The 11,744-nt window shown below is 38.7% G+C and overlaps 1 long non-coding RNA gene across 1 annotated transcript; it reads left to right on the forward strand.

Annotated features, from left to right (window-relative positions):
* Positions 1-250: 250 nt before the first annotated feature.
* On the forward strand, positions 251-11,374 carry LOC104968145 (uncharacterized). Its single transcript, XR_800793.1, has 3 exons — positions 251-262; positions 7,130-7,135; positions 11,284-11,374. It is a non-coding gene; the product is annotated as an uncharacterized lncRNA (long non-coding RNA).
* The last annotated feature ends 370 nt before the right edge of the window (positions 11,375-11,744 follow it).

Genomic DNA, 11,744 nt, shown 5'->3' on the forward strand with positions numbered 1-11,744 from the left:
TTATTTTAAATGGTACACTTTATGTTGAACTATTTATTACGTTGTTGGTGCAACTGGCACTTTATGTTGAACTGTTTATTGTTTTGGCCAAGGTTATTGAGAGAGTTGGACTGAAATTGATTAGATTTTTTAAATCAACTGTTGGTAAATCAACAAAGTCTGTTATGGCCTCTGAAGCAACAGAGAGATGTTTTCTAATAGTCAGGGTTTCCAATGTTCTGAATGTACTTGAAAGTATTGTGTTATACTTCAAAAACAAAGTGTTATAGTTTACAGAAGGTCTACCTACCTATAGGCTACCTGAATCTCTGAAATGTACTGTATTCCTAAATATGCTATTGCTACACTTTATGGCAAAAATTTCACTTTTCTGTTGGTCTTTGTTAAGTATAGCCTTGAAAAAAATAAACAATGTTTTGTTGCTTAAGCTTATGTATTCAGTCATTATTCAATGGTATACTAAAATCCATGTGAAAAAAATTGCTTCTCACTGTTCTCAGGTCAAATATTTATATGCGATTAAAAATGCGATTAATTGCGATTAATTAATTACAAAGCCTGTAATTAATTAGATTAATTTTTTTAATCGCGTCCCGGCCCTAAAAAAAATACATTTTTTTTTCAAATCCTCCCAAAAAAAATAATAATGCGGCCCGAATCCTCGTCCGTACATTTGAGTGGTTTTGTGTTGGAAAAAAAAATGCACGGCGGGGGGTGTGTGTGTGTCTACAGAAGGTCCAGTTTTGATAGATGCGGTTCGCCACTGATATATATATATTTAACTTTGTTCACACATCTGTATTTATGTACAATTACCTGATCAGAGTTTAACTCATGTTTGTAATTATTCATATTTTGTATTATTATTATCCCTGTGTGTATTCTCACTTCTACTGTCTGCTTCCCTCTTATTCTGTTGCTGCTATTACACCTGAACTTCCCTAGGGATCAATAAAGGTCCATCTTATCTTACCTTATCTGTATATACCTTTATAATATGTGTTATAGTTTGTATTACTTTTCATGAATATATTTTCATTTCAGTCAATATATTCTGTGTACTCTGGGTCTATTGCAGAATGTGAGACACTGAGGTAGTGTTTGGACAGGGTGGGATGCTGTGCTGTTGGAGACATTTGTCTGTCTGTTTGTGACTTTTCAGTTTCCAATCATCATTCATGATGTGTGGAAAGAGACAGGAAAGAGAAATGAGATATGAATAAAAGATAGAGTGAGATAGAGAAGATTGAAAAAGAAAAGGGAGGGATGTCACTGAGCGCATAATGTGTGCATTCTTAGGATCCATGAAGCCGTGCACTTCACTGAACACAACATTAATAGCAAAGTGATTAACAGAAGCAGCGGCATCGACTGTGGGAACTCAACACACACATTCTCCTCACACTCAGCCAACCTTAAAGACACACAAACTGAAATACTTCAAAACGCTTCATCACTGACGTACTTATCTCAGAACATATACAACTAAATGTTCACTGAGTCAGTCACAGAGACTGGCACGTACATGAGCTTCCTCCTTGATCAGTTTAGATTAAACACATTTTGATTGTATTAGGACTTGTCGGATAAAATAATAAACAACTTGACACCAGAGCTGGATATTGATATTAAATGTGCATTAATTTGACATATTTATGGTAAGCATTAAGGACAGCAAGCCAAACAAAATACTGTCTTTTTTTAATCTCATCAGTTTTGTCACCAGAAATAGCACATTACGCTGAAGTTATGGCCACCGAATTCTAATTCCTAAGATATTAAAATGAAAGAAGAAGACAAACAGACAGATAGACATTTCTACAGTCGGACAGCCCAGGCAGTTTTAATGATACTATGGGTTGTCTGTCCTACATTCGTCCACTTTGAACCTCCTTAAAATGCATCGGAACAAAGGTCACTGACTCTCTGTGATCTCACAAAACACCTTTTTGGCCATAGCTCAAGACACAAACATGTCTGGACAGATATGGACAGAAACACTTTGGACTTGTTGCTGGAGGCATACAGCCGTGAAGTTGTGGTTCTAGTTTGTATGAGATTTTATGCTGTTTTAATGAAAATCTCACTATTGTGTAAATGCACCAGATATTGTCAGTTAAGAACATAATATTCATGACGTAATATTATGAGCATGTAAAAAAGCCCAATTTTAATGTAGTGGAGTATTTTATCTGTTGTGGTTTGGTTTATAAGAAGGAACAACATTCTCAACAACAGCTCTGAGAGAATACATATACCCAGCACCTCCTGCTCCTCTGAATGATTCAGGGCCCCCCTGCCAACAGGGCCCCTGCTCTCAACATGGCTCACCGTTATCATCCACCCCAATGCAGATCAGCAGTTAATATATGAATATCATGTATCTCATTAGCACTTGGCTCCACAGTGGCTCCATGGTGAGCATGTCTTTATACGTTGGTGTTCTTGATGTTTGCTCGCCTTCCAAACCCAGCTCCTGCTGCTCCTCGGCAGTCCACAGCCTGCAGGTGGGGGGGGCTCTAATCTAACTCACACACACTTTGAATGGAAAATAAGTAGCTATAATGAATAAGATGGGTAAAAGCAGACTAGAATAGTATGCACAAACCAAGTAGTTCGGACAGCAAAGTGCATCAGGAGACAACCTCACAAACAACACATGTCCGTAACACACACACACACACACACACACACACACACACACACACACACACACACACACACACACACACACACACACATATATGCAGCGCAGGTCCAGAAGGTGGGGGATTTACGGCTCAGTGTCTCAGATTAAGTTGAGGGCTTATAAAGCACAGGGACCACCACTGGCTGTCTTTACTTGCATCTCCTTCAGACTTTCTTGGCCCTCCTGTCGTGTTCCTTTCTCCAAGCTTACTTTGGTGTTCTCGGTAAAATTTGACATGTCGGTTTTTTACTGCTTTTACATGGACACAAAAACCATTAATCATCACGAAATAGTTTCTGGTTTAAATGTATCACCTCTCTTCATGTCTGCATACTGATGTTCCTTTTTAATTTATTTGTATTAACACATTTACCACAATGATATATATGCTGTGTCCTCTGTCACTCTTGACCTCACATATGTGTGTGCTTCCTCTGTGCTCACACAACATTCCTGCTCACCCTCTCTCTCATTTACTGTATATCCACCTGTCTGTCAAACAATGAAAGGTAGATTATTTTTAAAGACCAGCACTGATTCATTTGCATTGAGCTGCTTCCAGGTGATATACTGTCCTTCATGTTAAGCTATCAGTGTAAAACTCAGCAGTGACAGCAGCTGGCGACTCTAAGAGTATCCGGAGACGCACACATGACTGAAAGAAGTGCTGACAGCCTGTGGATCCATCCCATCAGCTTACCGTCCCATCGCAGGATCAATTCTACTTCATCACTCATACGTCAGCATAGAGCAGCACAAAAACCAGCAGGCCTATGTAAACCCACAATCAGCAGTACTGCATGAAGGCTAACTCATAAATATTTGAAGAATAGTGTTTAACACTAACCAAGATTACATTTTTAAACAGTTGTCTTTGTCTGAAATTCCAAAGATTTTTAGATTTCTGTGAAATTAAATAGAGGGGAAAAAAGAGTATTTTTGCTAAACAGATGACTTCATATTTATTTATTGAGACTTGTATCTGTTTTATTTGTTTTCTTCACTTCACATTGACTGTGCATCCCTGCTGCTCTGTGCTGTATAATGAAGCTAAAGGGAACATTGCAGGATGAATGAACTGCTCCACTCCCTCCACTTTTGTGTTTTTCTTTACTTACATTACAGGCCAGATGGTCTAATCAAGTAACATGTATTCACATCATGCAATGTTAGAGGGGTTTTTCTCCCAAGATGTAACAGATCGTTCTTTGGCCAACCAACTCATTAGTCGAAAAATTCATTTTCAGAGTTCCAACTGGTTAAAGCGGTATTTTTATTTAACTTTTTTTTGTTTGTAACCTAACAATGCCTATTTTCTGCATTACCAACTGTACAACCCTGTCTCTAAAACTAAACTAAACTGCATTCTCAATTACGTTTAGCTAGAAACGTATTTTCTCCCAAGTTACGTTTGTTATGAACGTATCTCAAATACGTTTATTTTCTACATATCTTCTAGAAACATATTTTCTCCCACGTTACGTTTGATATGAACGTATCTTAAATACGTTTATTTCCTACATATCTTTGCCACTTATTTTCTTGCTTATAATAATGATAATAGTCATTTATAAATATAATTTTAGAGCACACATTTGAAATCAGTAGGCAAGGCTGTAATTTCTCCAGCTGTTACTCTCATGAGCGAGGCAGAAAATAATAGTTTTAACATGCCAAAAAGCTGCTGTGTCGTTTATTGCACCTCAAACATGAAAACAAATCCAGAGTTACATGTTTATGTACTTCTCTTAAGAAGAAAGGACAGTAACAGAAGATCTCTGTGGCTTCAGGCTTGATCACCGTTCAAATGACAGCGTTGGTTTCCCCAAAAGTGGGCGGGGCTGTAAAGTGACGTAGATTTTACTCTCATCTATTATTCAAAACCATTCTATTTATTCTAACGTAAATTACATGCCAGTGTTTTATCTTTTTATTTAGCGATTTGTTTTTTTATGTTTAACTGGGAATGTTTTCATGTTCGCTAATTGGATGTTTTAGCCGCAATGCACATTGGGATATGGTGTGAATGCGATATGATATCCGGAAAAACAATTCAGAGTTTAGGATGGCCGAAGACACTACACTACCCATAATCCCCAGCTATCGTTTGGGACTACAGTCCCGTTGACAAACCCCGTGATTAATCTTCAAGCTCTGGGATTGGATGTTGGAGTGGCTGTGCGCCAAGGTTACGCCGAGCGTTGAGCTCTTTGAAATGGAACGAAATGGAACGAAACCACGGCAGACTATTCAAAACTGGACTCGAACGCCCCCCCAGAACTACACATGCTGGCTATTGTGTTTCGCAACATGTTCTCTATTGTACGTCTCTACTGGGAATTGTAGTTTTAAAAGACGTTTTCGTTTTTCCCAATTTAGAAGTTGACTGGAGGTTTAGGCGATTGGAAACAAATTGGTGTGTACAAATTTAAAACCTGTAATTACTAAATGGGTGAACATCGCTATAATGGGCAGCATACCCACATGACAGCTCATTGTTACTTTGTAATTCTACTCCACTACAATTCAGAGGTTAACCTGGTATTTTTACTCCACTACATTTATTTGAGTTACTTTGCAGATTCTGATTAATGATGTGAAATATAAACAACCCTTAAATCAGACTTTAAAATTCAGGGAAGGTGATTGTCAAGTGCCAACAATCAGGCGAGATATTTGATAGTTGGTGCTTGAGAAGACTAAACATTTATCTGCAGATCTCTATAAAGTATATTCATTAATCGTTATTCTCTACTAATAGTTAATTAAAAACTGTATATAATTTCTATTTTGCACATCCCGTTCAAGCTTTCAAGATTTCCTAAGGTTTATTGACATATCATATACACAACTACGGTGTAGTTATGCAATGAATGAAAAACTTGGGTCACAGGTTCCTCAACAGTGCATTACAAGACATCTATCAATATGTGTGTATACCTCCACCATTACACTGTCAAATTCTGCACGTTTCTTATACTATCTACATACATAAGAGTATAATTAATGTGTATCATATCAGTTAAAATAAGTGCTTCAACATAGCTTGACATAAGCTTGACTCTACTTTAGTAGCTAGGTTTCCTCATGTCTATTTATGTTCTTGTCCACTGATTTTCTTAAGTTGAACAGTGAATTGCCAGAAAAGCCGCCAACAAAACTGAAAAGGACAGACCCTTCCTTTAAACTAAAGGGCATGAGGGCAACTCTGTGACATCATATTCCTGCTCTTCTTATACTGACATGTTTTTAGATAGGATAAACCCCTTGAGATGACCGTGTTGTTTTCAAGAGGGTCCTTATACAAGGTACAGCACAAACATTTTAGATTACATATCTCAACATAACTATGGCCACAAAAGGCCTTGAACAAATACATTTGCCCAGCAATTACAAACAATACATACAAACATAGTGTTTTGTTAGTGTTAAATCATCAAACGCATGTACAATTCCCCTCAAAATAAGAAGACTAAGTTCTTCTTAGAGGGTGTTTGCTAATCAGTAAACTGCGGAACTCCATTAAATGTATGACTGAAGAATCTGCTGAAAGAGAGTTGCATCGATGAACCAAATGAAAAGAGACCGACTACACGATGTCTGATCCAACCTGCAAACAATGTTTCCATCCAGCCTGACCCAAAATATGAATCTTTATTTCCATTTTTGTCAACGTTTTTAAGAACACTCTGGACGTGCATTGACGGCATGATGAGTCTCTTTGGTATGTTAACCAGCGGGGCAAACCAAACCACTGAGTGATCACACAGAAACACACACAGTCAACACACTGTAGATAGAGATTTTTTAATCAAGTCACCACAGGAGCACATACGGTAAACACCGTATGGTAGTTCTCGTCCTTGATTAATATACACTGATGTCAGGTTAAAGTCACTCTCTGTTTGTGACTTTCCAATTTCCAATCATCATTCATGATGTGTGGAACAAGAGAAGATATATGAATAAAAGATGGTGAGCTATAGGAGATTGAAAAAGAAACACTGAGTGCATGGTGCGTGTATACCCTTGAAGCCGTGCAGTTCACTGAGCACTGGATAAAGCCTTGACTTACTCCTCTGTCTCTGTGTGTGTTTGCAGGTTTAGTCAAACAACCCTGACACTCTAGGAATTCTTCCTATATGTCTCTGTGACCCTTCTGTTGTCCCTGTCTGTCTCTCTGTCCCTGCAGCTATACAACAGCATGCCTGTATGTTGGCCAGCAGAACAAGAAGCACGATGGAAGTGAAGGAGCGACGTCCATACTGCTCACTCACCAAGAGCCGCAAGGACAAGGAGGGAGCGTACACTGGTGAGGGCCCCTCATTCAGACAGTCATGTCTTTATTCAATCATCTGTTGAACCACCTGAAACCCCCCCAACCCCTCCTTTAACCAAAGTGTGGAGAATATATGGTGGCCTTCAGGGAACATAATACAGGGAAAGGTCCTCTCTAGAGGAAGAGATAAGTATGTCCTCAGAACCTGTAGAAACATGGCACTCAGCGTGGAGACTATGTAAAGAGGACCTGCTCAATATAAACATATGAACTGCTAGATCTAAGTCAAAGGAAACACGTGGATGCTTAGTTTCAGGAGATGTTACAGCCATCAAAACATAGCTGTAAACATATCTGATAATCAATACCTCTCCTTACCTTGTCATTTCAGTACAAAATGTAGCATCTATTTATGAACGCACAGTTTCTTTCACATTTTGTAGTTCTGTATATTAGCATGTTTAAGTAAAATATGCAAATATGTACATAATGTGCATTGACATTTAATTTAATAATTGTAGTGTATTGCTGCTACTTCTGCTTTATCACTGCTTTTATGTATTTGTGTCCATTTATATTACTGCAGTGAGTGATGCCAACAGAATGTCATTATACTTATGTATGATGACAATAAAGATATTTTGATTCTGAAGTGTAAACATTTTTACAGCCAATAAACTAGACAAACATATATAAAAACTGGAGCCGTATTCATCATTCGGAAATGCATGAACATAATGTACTGTAAACATTTGCATATTGAGTATGATTTAAACAGCGATAAAGAGTGTTATTAATAATACTGTCTGGAGGAAGGACCACAATGGGTAAAAAATGCGTTTTCTTGATGGCACGTTTTATTCTTGTATATGTGTCTCCCTGCTCATTTGTGTGTCTGTGTGCCAGGTTCATCCGGGGACAGTGAAGACTGTGCCATTGGCTCCCAGGGGCTCCGTGTCCCCACCCAGAAGTCCTACTCCTCCAGTGAGACCCTCAAGGCCTTCGACCAGCACCAGGACCAGACCAGGTCAGACCCGGCCTCACTTCTAAACTAATGTCATCACTTTAGCACTAACTGTTTCTTTAAATGAAAATGTCTTGAGTAGAATGACAGGGGGGACTTCAGTGGTTTAGTACAGTCTCATCTCTGGTTGTCACTCCAGAGAGAGACTGATTGCTTCACTTGTTCTTCAGCAGGGAGCATTCAAGCTATTTTACCTTCTTATTTAAAATATCCACAGTTTTAATGTATAAAAGCTGTATTTTACTATGATGGTTTCTACTTTCGTGAGCTATTATTTATTTCGTGTCACAAGCACATCCCGGGTATAATGAATATCTTCGAAACATTTGAAATAATGCACAGTTTTAAGGTTAGTCAGTAGTTCCTGAGCTACATTATGGATTTAATGTTTTCTATTTGTTGGTATTAGCTTTTCAGTATGAATAGATGAATATTGTTTTAATATAGTTTAAACTTTTTATTTGTGTTGTACTTTAATGATTGAACTACATATTATTTGCTCTATTCTCAGTGAATTATCCACCATAAATCAGTAGAGCACAGGCTTTGTATGTCACCATAGCAGACCGGCAAAATAAATGTGTTTGCCACTTCCATAGGTTCTAGGAAATTAAATCTAAATGAATGTTTTGAATATAATAATAATATCATTTAACACCATCTGTCTCTTGGCCTCACATGCCATCCCATAAAGGTTGCTCTGTCTTCATCACTGTGTGCCAGACACCCATATGATGAGTTGTTTTGTGTTATTTAACTGTATGTACATAAATGATATAAAAGCAGATGGTACTGATTACACATGTGACCTGGGTAGGTTGTTCCTTTTGAGAAAGTGAATAATCTGTCAGACTGGTTGAATATGCACGCTGTATACTTTTCCAAAGTGTGTGTACTTAATGAAAGTTAATTACATTGTCATACATAATACAAGTGATTTGATTTCCCTTTGTGGCCTCAACACGTTGGACTAAACTCACTGTTGTTCACCTTTTGCCCTGCTAACGTACATCCATCAGGGCTTTGAGCAAGAAAGAGGTTTTATTAAAGAGTTTTAATTGAGCTGCTCATTAAAGGTTAAACTCCAGATAGGCATGGTTGCAGTGCACCCGGAAAGTATTCATACCCCTTCACTTTTTCCACATTTTTGTTCGTTACAGCCTTATTTAAATTTGGATTAAATTCATTTGTTTTCTCAACATTCTACACACAATACCCCATAATGACAAAGTGAAAAAGTTTTTAAATAATGTTTGCTAATTAATTAAAAATAAAACACTCAAATATCACATGTGCATAAGTATTCACACCCTTTACTCAATACGTTGTTGAAGCACCTTTGGAAGCAATTACAGCCTCAAGTCTTCTTTAGTATGATGCTACAAGCTTGGCACATATCTTTAGGCAGTTTCTCCCATTCTTCTTTGCAGATTGTCTCAAGCTCCATCAGCTTTGATGGGGAGCGTCGGTGCACAGCCATTTTAAGATCTCTCCAGAGATATTCAATCCGGTTCAAGTCTGGGCTCTGGCTGGGCCACTCAAGGACATTCACAGACTTTTCCCTAATCCACTCCTTTGTTATCTTGGCTGTGTTCTTAGGGTCGTTGTCCTGTTTAAAGGTGAACCTTTGCTCCAGTCTGAGGTCCAGAGCGCTCTGAAGCAGGTTTCTTTAAGGATCTCTCTGTACATTGCTGCATTCATCTTTCCCTTGATCCTGACTAGTCTCCCAGTTCCTGCCGCTGAAAAACATCCCCACAGCATGATGCTGCCACCACAATGCTTCACTGTATGGATGGTATTATATAAACAACAATATTTGCTACATCCTTGCACTCATACAGCTGCAGAGCGAAATATTCACTAGCTCTCACTTGCTTTAAAAGCTGAGCAGATAATCAGTTTCACTCAAAGTAGCGGCAGCTCGATTCTGATTGGCTTGAAGGGCGGTCGTGTGATTTAAAAACAAAAAAACAAAATATTAATAAACAAAAAATATTAAAAGATTGGCAACAAAGGACACATATATTGATAGATATGCAGTTATTAATAACATCTAAAAAAAAAAATGTAACTTTAAAAAAAGAAAAAGATTCCTCTTTCCCTCAAACTTTGCGTAACCCCCACTTTGAAAAGCACTGCTCAAGGTGCTCCATGGGGGCTTTCATGTGCCTTTTGCTGAGGAGTGGCTTCCTTCTGGCCACTCTACCATAAAGGCCTGATTGGTGGAGTGCTGCACAAATGGTTGTCTTTCTAGAAGGTTCTCCCATCTCCACAGAGGAACACTGGAGCTCTGTCAGAGTGACCATCGGGTTCTTGGTCACCTCTCTGACTAAGGCCCTTCTCCCCTGGTGTTCAGTTTGGTTTGGGCAGCAAGCTCTAGGAAGAGCCCTGGTGGTTTCAAACATCTTCCATTTGCAAATGATGGAAACCAATGTGCTTGTTGGGACGTTTAATGCTGCAGAAATGTTTCAGTACCCTAACCCAGATCTGTGCCTTCATACAATCCTGTCTCTGAGGTTTACAGACAATTCTCTGGACCTCATGACTTGATTTGTGCTCTGATATGCACTGTCAACTGTGGGCCCTCATATAGACAGGTGAGTTCCTTTCCAAGTCATGTCAAATCTATTGAATTGACCACAGGTGGACCCCTGCTGTAATAGATCAATGAGTTCCATGGCTCCTCAGATGCTGAAACACTGCACAGCTGTAAAGAATCAAATGAGAAGGGATCTCTTACTTTTCCATCAGGACCCCCCTGTTTCAAGTTATAGAAACATCTCAAGGATTATCAGTGGAAACGGGATGCACCTCAGCTCAATTTTCAGTGTCATAGCAAAGGGTGTGAATACTTATGTACATGTGATATTTCATTTGATTATTTTTAACAAGTTTGCAAACAATTCTTTAAAAACGTTTTCACTTTGTCATTATTGGGTATTGTGTGTGGAATATTGAGAAACAAAATGAATTTAATCCATTTTGAAATAAGGCTGTAACATAACAAAATGTGAAAAAAGTGAAGGGGTATGAATACTTTCCGGATGCACTGTATGTTTGGAGGAGAGAAGGTGAGGCCTTTAACCCCAACATCACCATGCCTACCGTCAAGCATGGTGGTGCTACTATTATGTGCTGAGCTAGTTTTGCTGCCAATGGAACTAGTGCTTTTCCTAAAGTCAATGGAATAATGAAGCCAGCAGGTTGGGTCTTAGGCGCAGTTGGGTGTTCCAACAGGACAATGACCACAGACACACATACAAAAGGAATGGGATTTAGCCATTGGTTAAGGAGTGGCTAAATCAGGCTAGAATTAAGGTTTTAGAATGACTTCCCAAAGTCCCGACTTAAACCTGACTGAGAACATGTGGACAGTGCTGAAAAAACAAGTCTATGTCAGAAAGCCAAATAATTTAGCTGAAATTGTTGTGACTCGACAGATATGTTAGGTTTAGTTATGTTTTTACTCTAGTTTTGTGTTTGGATCTTGTCACTTCCTGTTTTTATTTTGAAAGTAATCTTTCCTCTCATTCCAGATCCCACATTTCCTGCCTTTGTGTGTTTCCCGCCCTTGAGATTGCTTGGCCCTGCCCTGATTGTTTTCACCTGTGCCCATCCCCCTCACCTATATATAGCCCTGGTGTTTCTTTGTTCCTTTGTCAGTTCGTTATGTTTCATGTCGTGAGAACCTGGGCCGTTTTGACTCCTGATACCTACCTTGAGATTTAGACCCTTTGCCAAGTGAGTTTTTG

The sequence above is a fragment of the Notothenia coriiceps genome, unplaced genomic scaffold, assembly GCF_000735185.1.
Source record: "Notothenia coriiceps isolate Sejong01 unplaced genomic scaffold, NC01 NC01_scaffold00038332, whole genome shotgun sequence".
In the NCBI taxonomy this organism is placed as follows: domain Eukaryota; kingdom Metazoa; phylum Chordata; class Actinopteri; order Perciformes; family Nototheniidae; genus Notothenia; species Notothenia coriiceps.